This window comes from Phocoena sinus, chromosome X (assembly GCF_008692025.1).
Source record: "Phocoena sinus isolate mPhoSin1 chromosome X, mPhoSin1.pri, whole genome shotgun sequence".
Classification (NCBI taxonomy): Eukaryota; Metazoa; Chordata; class Mammalia; order Artiodactyla; family Phocoenidae; genus Phocoena; species Phocoena sinus.
The window spans coordinates 16,998,655-17,010,357 of record NC_045784.1 but is presented as its reverse complement, the minus strand read 5'-3'; the positions used below and the strand labels follow the sequence as shown (position 1 = coordinate 17,010,357).

General features: G+C 48.0%; 1 protein-coding gene across 1 annotated transcript in view; it reads left to right on the top strand.

Moving 5' to 3' along the window:
* The first annotated feature begins 6,177 nt into the window (after positions 1-6,177).
* Positions 6,178-11,703, top strand: part of MAP7D2 (MAP7 domain containing 2) — a 107,555-nt gene continuing 102,029 nt past the window's right edge. The window contains exon 1 of the mRNA XM_032620874.1: positions 6,178-6,222. The gene's annotated coding sequence lies outside the window, so the exon portion shown is untranslated. The remainder of the gene's footprint in view (positions 6,223-11,703) is intronic.

Sequence of the window (11,703 nt, the reverse complement as noted above, 5' to 3'; positions counted from 1 at the left end):
CCTGATAATGGCAGATCAAAAAGTGGGGACAAAACCTGAGTAAAGTCTCATTGCTGATTTGATCCAGTGGACTGTCAGGTATAGAATTAGTTGGATTTTCGCACGTTTGATAAAGTTCAATGCATATTTATGCTTCTAAATATCTCTTGGAAATCTAAGAATAATCGGGATTTTCCTAACTTGATAGTTTATCGACCGAAAGCAAACATAGAAACTCACGATTTCTTTTAAAAAGCGAATTTTACTTAAGAATGTCCCTGACAAGCAGTAAAATGATTAATCTTATTAAATCCAACCCTTGAGTACACATCTTTTTAATAGTTCGTGTGACAAGGTTAAAACGTGCTCCATGAAACACATCTGCGTGCTGTGAAGTACCATAGTTGCCTCACGGAAAAACACTCGTGCGATTATTGAGTTGCAAACTGAACTGGCCATCGTTTTTCATGGAATACCATTTTTACTTGAAAGAACAACAGACAAACTGGTTATTCAGACGTGCGTTTGTGGTCAGGTTATTTTCTCAAAATAACCCTGTCACTTTAAGGAAAACAACTGACAGCATTTGTTGGAGGTGATAAGATTTCAGCTTTCAAGTGAAAAATTAAGAGTTTGGGGAAACTGATGTTGCCACCATTAGCTTGACGGCTTCGCAGTGAAGAGATCAGAGGTGCTAATAATGAATGTGACTTTTTAATACTGTAGAATGAAGTGTGTTGACATTTGGAAGATCGTAGCGGAGTCAAGCAGTATTTTCTAAATGATGAGTGGGTTTTAACGTGCTAGTATGAAAAGATCACTGATTTCAGTATTAGATTCCACAGTGCAGCTAACTTTAAGAAGTTACCATTTGTCAGGATTGGGTATAGTGTCAAGAGCATACACGGTTACCCGAAAAGCCGTTAAAATAGTTCTCCCTTTTCCAACTACGTAGTGGCCAGATTTTCTTCGTGTGCTTTAACGAAAACATATTGTAACACACTGAATACAAAAGCAGATATGCAACTCAATTTTACTTTTTAAAAAATAATTATTTATTTGGCTGCCTCGGGTCTTAGTTGCAGCATGTGGGATCTTCATTGCAGGATGCGGGCTTCTCTGGCTGCGGTGCATGGGCTTAGTTGCCCCACAGCATGTGGAATCTGAGTCCCCCGAACAGGGATCGAACCCGAGTCCCTTGCATTGGAAGGCGGATTCTTAACCACTGGACCACCGGGGAAGTCCCGAGACTCAGTTTTCATTTAAGCCAGACAGTAAAGAGATTTGCAAAAATGTGAAACAACGCCACTCTTCTCAAATTGGGAGGGGGTTGTTACTTTTCATTAAAAGTATGTTATTTAGGCTTACTGTTAAAGTAACAAATCTTTTAAAAATTTTCTAGCACATCAATACTCCCACAGGTGAAGTTGTCATTTCAAGGAAAACTGAGTGTTGCAATATTACACATGAGCTTTCAAGTAAAAATTGAGTTTTGGAAAACTAAACTTTCACCGCCATTAGCAGATTACAGAAGTTCTTTGGGAGTCTCAATTTTAGGTGTAAAATAGGAGTTGGTGAACTTTTAGTGAAGGACCAGATAGTAAATATTTTAAGCTTTGTAGGCCATATGATCTCTCTTACAGCTATTCAGTTCTGTCAGTGTTGCAGAATAGCCTGAGACAACACGTAAACAAATGAATGTGGCTGTATTGCAGGGAAAGTTCATTAACAGAAGTAGGTGGTGGGCTACATTTGGCCCACAGGCCGTAGGTTACCAACCCCTGCTGTAAAGGGACTCTGAGGCAAAAAAATTGGGAATTGCTGCACTAGACTTAACAACTAGATGGTATAACAGATTTTAAGATGTTCAGGGAATTCTCTGGTGATCCAGTAGTTAGGACTCCGTGTTTCCACTGCAGGGGGGCACGGGTTCGAGGGAACAAAAGATCCTGCATGCTGCGCGGTGACGCTAAAAAGAAAAAAAATGTTCAGCTCTAACTAGATTTTTAGGAAGTTAGCCATTTAGTGGCAAAAGCCCAGCAAACTAATGTCATTTTGTTAAACAGATGGCTTAAATAGAAAGACACTGTTCATAGATGGTATGATGTCATAAAAATGCCACTTCTGATTAATAATCCAACAGGACTTGAGGGGGATAGAAAAATTGATTCTAGAATAAGTTCATATGGAAATTATGAATTTCTAAGGCAATTTTAAAAGCAGAGCAAAGAACTTCATCAGATACTGTCACACCATAATCCATAGTAATAAATAATAGATGCAGTAACAGACAAAAAGATCAGAATAAAGAGCTCAGAATCAAGCCCATGTACATATGGGAATCTGATACATGATAAAAGTGGTTTCAAAGTCATTGGGGAAAGGATAGAGTACTTAAAAGTTGGTGCTGGACAAACCTACATTTTACAGAGAAAAGTAAATATGGATCTCTGTCACTGTATACAGAAAATAAATTGCTTTAAAGGTAAATCTGTAAACTAATGAAAATGTAGACTATATTGTGAGTAGGCAAGTATATAATTAAGACCTATGGCCCTCGTTAATTCCTTCTAACTACAATTTGAGTTGTTCTCTTTCCCCCTTGAGGTTCATCTCCACCGGAGTTGAGGGACTACAGTAAACATCCTACAATTTGACCTTTTACATCTGTATCCAGAACAAAACCAAGACCTCTTAAAGCACAAACCATAAGCATAAGGTGAAAATTGATAGGTTTTATTTTGTAACCATGGGAAAGATTGAATCAAGAACTATCAATGGATGTTAAACCTTAGGAAGAAGTTTTGGCAAGGAGTAGAATATTTGCTTGGCCTTAAAGTGGCTCCCCACAGATTGCCGATTAGTTGCAAGAGAAAAATAGCACCTCTATACTGGAGAAACTGGCAGCCAATTAGGTAAAATCATTGTATCCATGTTATATTTACTGAAGTTGATAACTAATGTGGGTGTTTAAGACTATCCTAAGAGTACTTCCCTGGTGGCGCAGTGGTTAAGAATCCACCTGTCAGTGCAGGGGACACGGGTTCGAGCCCTGGTCCTGGAAGATCCCACATGCTGCGGAGCAACTAAGCCTGTGCGCCACAACTACTGAGCCTGCGCTCTAGGGCCCGTGCACCACAACTACTGAAGCCCGCGCGCCTAGAGCTGCCGGTGCACTGCAACAAGAGAAGCCACCCCAATGAGAAGCCCGAGCACCACAACGAAGAGTAGCCCCCGCTGGCCGCAACCTGAGAAAGTCCGCGCAAAGCAACGAAGACCCAACACAGCCAAAAATAAAAAGACCATATCCTTAGGAAATACGCACTGAAGTATTTAATGGGAAAGGGCCGTGTATATGTAAGCAGCTTGCTAGCAAAACAACCAAGGATAATAAAAAAAAAAGAGGTACAGCTAGGATTACAAATGATAAATGGGGTAAAATGTCAATGATAGGTGAGTTTGAGTAAAGGGCATATGACTTATTTGTAAATTCTTATTTGTGCAACTTTTCTGTAAGTTTGTGGTTATTTCCATGTAAGAAGCTTTTTTAAATGGATTGATTTTGGCATAAAAATTGACGTTTTGCTAATCTTAGAAAACGTTAGTTGACTAGCGTGAAATATTTAAGCCCACAAGGATTATCTAGAATACAAAAAACCTGGAAATCAACAAGAGAAAGACAAGTAGCCCAATAGAAAGACAGGGATTGAACAGGTAATTTACAGAAGAGTAAACCAGAATAAATGGTTAATCTCTTTCTTTTGATGTGGACCTTTTTTTTTTTTTTTTTTTTGTGGTACGTGGGCCTCTCACTGTTGTGGCCTCTCCCGTTGCGGAGCACAGGCTCAGCGGCCATGTGTCACGGACCCAGCTGCTCCGCGGCGTGTGGGATCCTCCCGGACCGGGGCACGAACCCGTGTCCCCTGCATCGGCAGGCGGACTCTCAACCACTGCGCCACCAGGGAAGCCCGATGTGGACCATTTTTAAAGTCTTTACTGAATTTGTTGCAATATTCTGTTTTATGTTTTTGGTTTTTTGGCCTCCAGGCATGTGGGATCTTAGCTGCCACAGCCCCTGCATTGGAAGGCGAAGTCCCAGTTAATCAGTTTCTGATAGATTTGTGTACAGTTGCAATGGATAGATGTTGAAAACATTTCCAAGCAAGGAAAAACAGAACGATAGCTGGTGTGCCTCATCATTTACATAAATTTAAACCACGCGTATCTTCACTATATGTTTGAAAGTAGAACTACAAAAATATATTAAACAGGAGGTGTATATGATTGAAGAGAGGAATGCAAGTGGGAATAGAAAATAAACAGAAAAAATAGAATCAAACTAGACAGGGGTCTTCTGACAAGTCAGCAAGCCCCGAGCTCAGGAGGTGGATGAGTTATAAGCTCGTACCCAAGGTCTGTAAGACCAAAAGAAGAAAAAAAGAAAAAGTGAAAACAGCTCCCAAGCCCTAATTAACTTGTCTCAATCTTACTGAGTTGGAAGCAGTTTTCATTACAAACAAGGGGCCAGCCCCAGCTTGCCCGCTTTTCTGCTCATTTGTGTCTAAACTCCCCTTCTGGCTTTCTCACCATAGCTGCGCCCTACTCCTAGCACACCTTTGGGAGTGTCACGAACACGTTCATCACATTTTTGTGCCAACAGAGGGACTCTTCCCAAGCTTTTCACTAAGAATCTGGTTGTCAGTTACTGAGGGTTTCAACTTGTTGTGTTTTTTTTTTTTTTGTATAATTTACACACCATAAAGTTCACCCGTTTAAAATGTACAGTGGCTTTTAGTATAGAGTCAACCATCACTATAATGTAATTCTAGAATGTTACCATCACCCTCCCCAAAGAAACCTTGTACCCTGATTCAGCTCTATTTGGCTCTTTAACCTTGCATTTCTTTCTCCCCCAGGGGTGGAAGTTAAAACCCGGGGGCTGGTCACTGCCCACCAGAGAAACGTACAGCCTGGGGCTCCCCTGGGGTGGGTTATCACTCGGCAGGCTATATCTGGGTAAACACCTGGAGGCTTGAGCTGGCTCTGTGAAAATGTCTTTTTCAATATGGATATTTTTGAAAAGAAGTTAAGTGCTTCTGGCAGGGGTAAAAGAACATCCAGGGGAAACACACCTCCACAGGCCCCCACACCCTGTCCAGACGCCTACTCCCAAGGCTACACGTTCAGTGCACTCTCATTTGTCTTCCCAGAGATGTTCTCCTCACAGAGATTTCTCTAGTGCATTATTTGCACACCAGGAAGAAGCCATTGAGTAGCGCTCGGGTGGAATCAGCCTGGGAGTGGGGGCATGGTTGGAAGGCCGACTGCGTGCCCCTCCTCTTCCTTGAAGGTCCACCAGTCTGGCTTCCTGGAGCCCCTCGCTGCGGTGAGGGAAGACCTAGCGCCTGCCACCCGTGCACCTCTGTGCTTGGAGGGAGGCGTCTGCACATGTGGCACTGGCCCAAGCGGCGCCTGCCCGAGGCCCTAAGAGGACCTGTTTCCAGAGCTGCAGCTCTACGTATGTGGATGCCTAGTGTGTGTGAACTTCTGCGAGCCGTGTGAGAACATGTGCGTGCTGGGTGGGCAGGTGTGTACACATGGTGTGTGCGCGCTGTGTTCACACTGCGTGAGGATGTGTGTGCACCCTGTGTGAGAAACTACATCCCATGTATATATAATGCTGAGTGTATGCACTGTGTGGGGACGTGTGTTTACACCGGTGTGTGCATGCTGTGTGTGCATGCTGCGTGTAAGCACTGTATGAGGAACCGTGTGCGTGCCGTGTGTGCGTGCGCGCTGAGGACTGGTGTGCACATCGAACGTGCACGCGGTGTGTGGGAGCGCTATGAGAACTAGTGCTCACATTGCACGTGCACGCCGTGTACTCGTGCTGTGTGAGGGCTGGTGTGCATATTGCCAAGTGCACGAGGTAGGCGCCTGCTGCTTGAGGACCCGTGTGCACCTCGCGTGTGCACGCGGTGCTCGTGCGCGGCTTGAGAACCGGTGCGCACATCGCACGTGCACGCCGTGGGGGGGACGCGTGCGCGTACGGACGCGCGCAGGTCCGATACGGCGCGGCGGCAGGGGCAGTGCGCCTGTGCGGCCCCGGCATCCCGATGGAGCACGGCGTCGACTGCGGGGCGGCAGCCGGGACGGAGGGGGCTACGCGGGCCCCCCCGCTCCCCGGGAAGATGGCCGAACCGGGCGCGGTGCGGACCTCGCCGCCCAACCACCGGCCTTCAGGTAGGGTTCCCGGGATGCGGCGGGCGTGTGGGAGCCTCAGGCCCCCCGGGCGGGCCGCAAGAGGTAGAGGTTCTGGAGCGCGAGGCTGTGGGGGGCGGGGCGCGGAACTGAGCTAATGTCCTTTCCTCAGCCCGGGGTCTCCTGGGCGCGGGCTCACGGTGCCGGTGGCAGAGTACGCTCTCGAGTGGCCAGAGTGGGTGGGATTGGGGGTGGCTTAGGGTGGGTGGCAGGTGTGTTTGGCGTGCGGGGACCGGGGCCACGCTTGATGCCCTAGGGGCCCGGGGGGCTGGCCCCGCATCGCGGAGCAGCAGGCGTGGGGGGCACTGGGGCCGACCGAGCGGGCGCGGGGGGTGGCCGGGGCCTGCGCGCCTGCCCAATCTGCGTCTCGGGCGTCGCGCGCGAGGGGCAGCCCAGCTTCATGCTTCGCGGCGTCCCCGGGGGGCAGAACCGGCGCGTCACCCACTGGCAGGGGTGGACAGCTGCGAGCCCCGGGCCGGGTTCCCCTGCCGCCCGCTTGCGCTCCCGGCGGCCGCGGGTGCGCTGCCCAGGGGTCTGGCGGGGTCGCGGCTCCCTCGCGTGGCAGCGCGACGGATGAGTCCCCCGGCCCTAGAGGCTGCAGCTGCTGGGAGCTAAGGAGGGTTGGTCCCCGGATTGGCTGCCTGGAAACAAGCGAAGCAGGGAGAGGTTTTGAGGACATTTGGCAGAATTTTAGATAAGCTGGTCTCGCATCTTCTAACGTTCTGTAAAGTGGTTGCAGGTAGTGCGGGTGTGTAAGCAACTTGGAAACCGATTTCATGTTTTTCCTGGCAACACCTTTTTTTTTCTTTTTTTTTTTAAGTTAGTGTGAGGTATTTTTAAGGCGTGTTTTACCGCAGTATAACGTGCATCCCACAAAAGCGCACAGATCTTAAGTATAGGATTTGGAGAATTATCACATAGTGAAGATCTGCGTGTTTTATGTAAGGTGTACCAAGGAAGGGAAGGAAATCAAGGGCAATGTTCTTTAGTCACTTAAAACATGGTTTTCATGGGGGAGGGGTATGTTCTGATTGGGCCTTCATTTGCATCATTTCGAGGAGGAGGTGGCTTAAATCTTTCCCAGTTTGCGTTTTTCATCACGCATTTGTTTTGAAGGCAGAATTTAACAAATATCACAGGATAGTGATATAAATACTAAAAAGATGTACTTCTGTTTTCGTCCTTTTTGTTTGGGAAACTCGGCTGCATGTGCTAGGGAGAAACCCAAAACCCACCCATCCATCAGAACCAGCCTTGGGGGACGGGGACCTAGTAGAATATAACATTGGAAAAGGGAGGTTGTTAAAGTTCACATTTTTATTTGGTCGAGTTTAAACAATTAGGTTGTTTCGATGTTTTAGAGGCAGGGCGGAGCTGTGTGGTTGAGCCTGAAGTATCTGTGATATTTTAATTTATTTGAAGGCACTCGATAAGGGGACATCCTTATTAAGTTCTAGTTGGAAACTTTATTGTAGAAAAATAACTTAAAGCTCTTTTCCTTCATTTGAAATTAGAAATATGGAAAGACATGTTGTGTGAAGGTTTAAAATATTTCAGGGAGTTCCCTGGTGGTCCAGTGGTTAAGACTCCGAGCTTCCACCGTAGGGGGCATGGGTTCAATCCCTGGTCCGGGAACTAAGATTCCACAAGCCGCGCGATGCGGCCAAAATGTATATATATATATATTTCATAAACTTCTATGTGCATAAGGGTTGATGTGGAATAATTGGAGTGTTCAATTTAGGTGCCAGGTAGTACCGTGGTTTGTTCTTTCAAAGCGGGTTTTGTGAGGCTAGGTACTTAGAAAAATAATGTCATCCTCAGAGAAGTCTTGATTATTGAGTTTTTTGTGTTTTTTAATATTTATTTATCTATTTATTTACTTTTGTCCGCGTTGGGTCTTTGTTGCAGCGCGGGCTTTCTCTAGTTGCGGCGAGTGGGGGCTACTCTTTGTTGAGGTGCTCGGGCTTCCCATTGCAGTGGCTTCTCTTGTTGCGGAGCACGGGCTCTAGGCGCACAGGCTTCAGTGGTTGTGGCTCGTGGGCTCTAGAGCGCAGGCTCAGTAGTTGTGGCGCACGGGCGCAGCTGCTCCGCAGCATGTGGGATCTTCCTGGACCAGGGCTCGAACCTGTGTCCCCTGCCTTGGCAGGCGGATTCTTAACCACTGCGCCACCAGGGAAGTCCTTTGAGGTTTTATTATAATACATCTTGGTACCGATTACTCTTGGCTGCCCAAGGCCTTATCATTTGGGACCCATTCTTGATGAGAGTGAACCTGCATTTCTTGAGAGTCAACCATTGATCCTAAGCTTGTGCTTAGTGCTGTGAGGGGCAGAAAAGACTAAGAGGCCTGAGGTGTTTAGGCTCTCGGACAATTTCACGGCAGCACAGCTGGGCGATATGGGCCGGCAAGTGGTTTTCCTGGAAGCTGTTGTAGAAGGTCGCAGGGGAATACCTCTCTGGTTGTTTCTTCTAGCAACAGGTTCTTCCAATACTGAAATCCTGTGCATTTTTTTCCCATTACCCACCAGTGATGCTTGCTTTCTTTCCTTTCAGTTACTCCCAGAAGAGAAATTACCAGATGTGCTGTTCTCTTTAGTGCTTGTGTTATATCACAGTATGATATATATGGCTTGGTTCTGCCTCAATACCTTTAGAGGGCGAGCAGAGTCACCAGGTCACCGTTGTCAGGCTGCCTCGCTGCCACACAGGTCCTGGGCACCGCTCAGTCTGAAATGCCCCCTTCTCCCCTTTTCCCTTCGGGCGTTCACGTCCTCTAGGCTTCTCTCAGTCTGAATTAAGGAACTCGTCTTGCCTGTGCCTGCAGCACCTGCAGGAAAGCACTCTTCTTATTCTGCGCGTGTGACGACATTAACCTTCCAGTTCCTCTCGGCAGGTGTTCATTGGGTGCCCACTGTGAGCAGGGCCCTGTGCTGGTGGCTCCTGCTGTCATCGGAGCTCGGGCGATTGAGATCCAGACTGCCTGGGTGTGAATGCCGCCTCCCCCCTTCCTGATGTCTCACCTCAGGGAGACACTGCTGAGCTTTAGTTTTCTCACCTTTAAAATGGGCTTAAGAACACCGTGGGGAAGGGGGATAGAAACACTGCCTTGAAGATGAAGGAATTGATATTTGTAAAGCAGTGCTTGACACACAGTAAATGCTGAAGCTGGTTAGCCACTGTCCCTTCTGGTAGATGATTGGCTTGAGGGCGAGGCCTGGTGCAGAGGGTGACTGGATGGTCATCCTACTCCCCCTCAGAGGTTTTTGTCTTTGTTTTTGTGGTACGTGGGCCTCTCACTGTTGTGGCCTCTCCCGCTGCGGAGCACAGGCTCCGGACGCGCAGGCTCAGCGGCCATGGCTCACGGGCCCAGCCGTTCCGCGGCATGTGGGATCTTCCCAGACCGGGCCACGATCCCGTGTCCCCTGCATCGGCAGGCGGACTCTCGACCACTGCGCCACCAGGGAAGCCCCTCCCTCACAGTTTTTTCACGCAACAGGTGTGTAACTGATGTTTGACAATTGCATTATGCTGGGAGCAGCTCCACTGGGTTGAGGAAATACTCGTGAGTTGGATTAAAGACGTGTGTCGGTGGAGGAGCTTGAGATAGTGGAATTACAAAGCATGTTTCCTGAGGCTTGTTGAACTTTCCAGTGCTTTCTGCAGGTAAATACTGTTTACTGAGTTCAATCCATTTGCCCATGGTTCCCTGGTAAGGAGGGAATTGCTTTGAGTTGAGACGAGGTTCCCTGCTGTCCTTCCATCTGCCTGTCTTCCATCCCCCGTCCTGGATCAGGAGAATGGAGGGGTGCAGACTGGAAGTTCAGGAGAGCCTCCCCCCAGGGGCCACAGTAGGGAAAAGGAAAGGCTGAGAGTAGGGCCCCAAGAAATCAGAGTTCTTCATCCTTTCTCAAAGTTGCTACATTTAAAACCATTTTTTTTTTTTTTTTTTGCCACACTGCACGGCTTGTGGGATCTTAGTTCCCCGACCAGGGACTGAACCTGGGCCCTCAGCAATGAAAGTGCAGCGTCCTAACCACTGGACCACCAGGGAAGTCCCTAAAACCATTATTGACCACTGTCATCCTAGAGCTGTTTGGACCAAGAGGAGCAACTTGAGCTTGTGCGTGTGTCCTAACGTTGCAAGTCCCTTTGGCAGTGAGAAGGGCCAAGGTCAGGAGCGAAAGGAAAGAAAGTTGTATTTGATCTGGGGCTTCTGGCTTTGTGGAGTTATGGCACTGAAGGACTCGGACTTGGCAGGACCTTCAGGGAAAATTCCTGAAAGTCTGACCATCAACTGTTTCTTTTCTGATGTACTGACCCTAGTGACCCGACTGGTCAAAGTCTGTCATTTCTATCTCTATCCCTTCTCCCTCTCCACAGTTAAAGGACATTTTCCTCTCATTCAGATGCCCCATCTTCTGCCATGGTTCACTTTTTAAAAGAACATCTTGCCTTCTGTAGTAGTTATACTGATTGACTTATAACACAGTAGGCTTTGCAGGGTTGATTTGGGCAGACGAGAGATGTGGTTTTTCTGGGGGATGCTGGTCAGTAGTCTAGTGGGCTTTGTTGGGAGGATTTAACAAGGTAGAACTCATAATGGCTCAGCATAGTAGGTGCTCACCGGGCAGGCGGTGCGATGATGCTTATGATGGTATTGCCCACTTCCGGGCGGTGGGGGAGGGAGGGTTGGCATGCAGAGCTGACTCTGGCAGCAGTCTGATAATTTGAAAACTTTCCGTGGCCCTGCCCTCTAGGCTCTTTTGAACGAATTACACCAGAAGAAGGAAGAGGCAGTGGTCCAGGGTGGCTGCCCTTGGGGCGCCGTGGCCCAGGAGGGATTGCTCACCGCCCGGCTCATGTCTGAGGTGACCGCTTTCCAATGAGGAGTCTGCCGGCTCGGCACCTGAGGCTCCGGGCCACGCTGGGCCTCGGGATCCCCTTCATCCGCCTCTGAGCTCTGTCTGAATGTAGGCCTCGGTCTGCTTCTCTCTTAGGGAGCGGTAGCTTTCCTCTTGCCTGAGAAGTTTTCCTCTTTTTAAGAACCTTGTGATTAGTGGAGTTCAGGGTGTGATTTAAGCAAAAGGAAAACAGGTATGAGTGAGGCGCACCCCTACAAAGTGTTTGAGGGAACAGCAGTCACGCCAAGTGCCCATGATCCGTTGCAACGGCAGGGTCTGTCCCCAGGGTGCATAGCTCCTGGCTGGCTCTGGGTTCATTCACTATCTGAAAATAACCGCTTTTCTGCTCCATGCCAAATAAGCTGGCGACTTATAGCCCCCAGACAGCCCTATGGAACGTTTCTTGCTCCTTTGTCATCTCAGCCTCTTAATTTTTACCCTCCCCATGCCCATTTATGTAATAATAGCTTTATTGAGACAACATTCGCATACCATACATTTCACCCATTTAAAATGCCCAATTCAGTGGTTGTCAGTATATTCACAGAATTGTACAGCT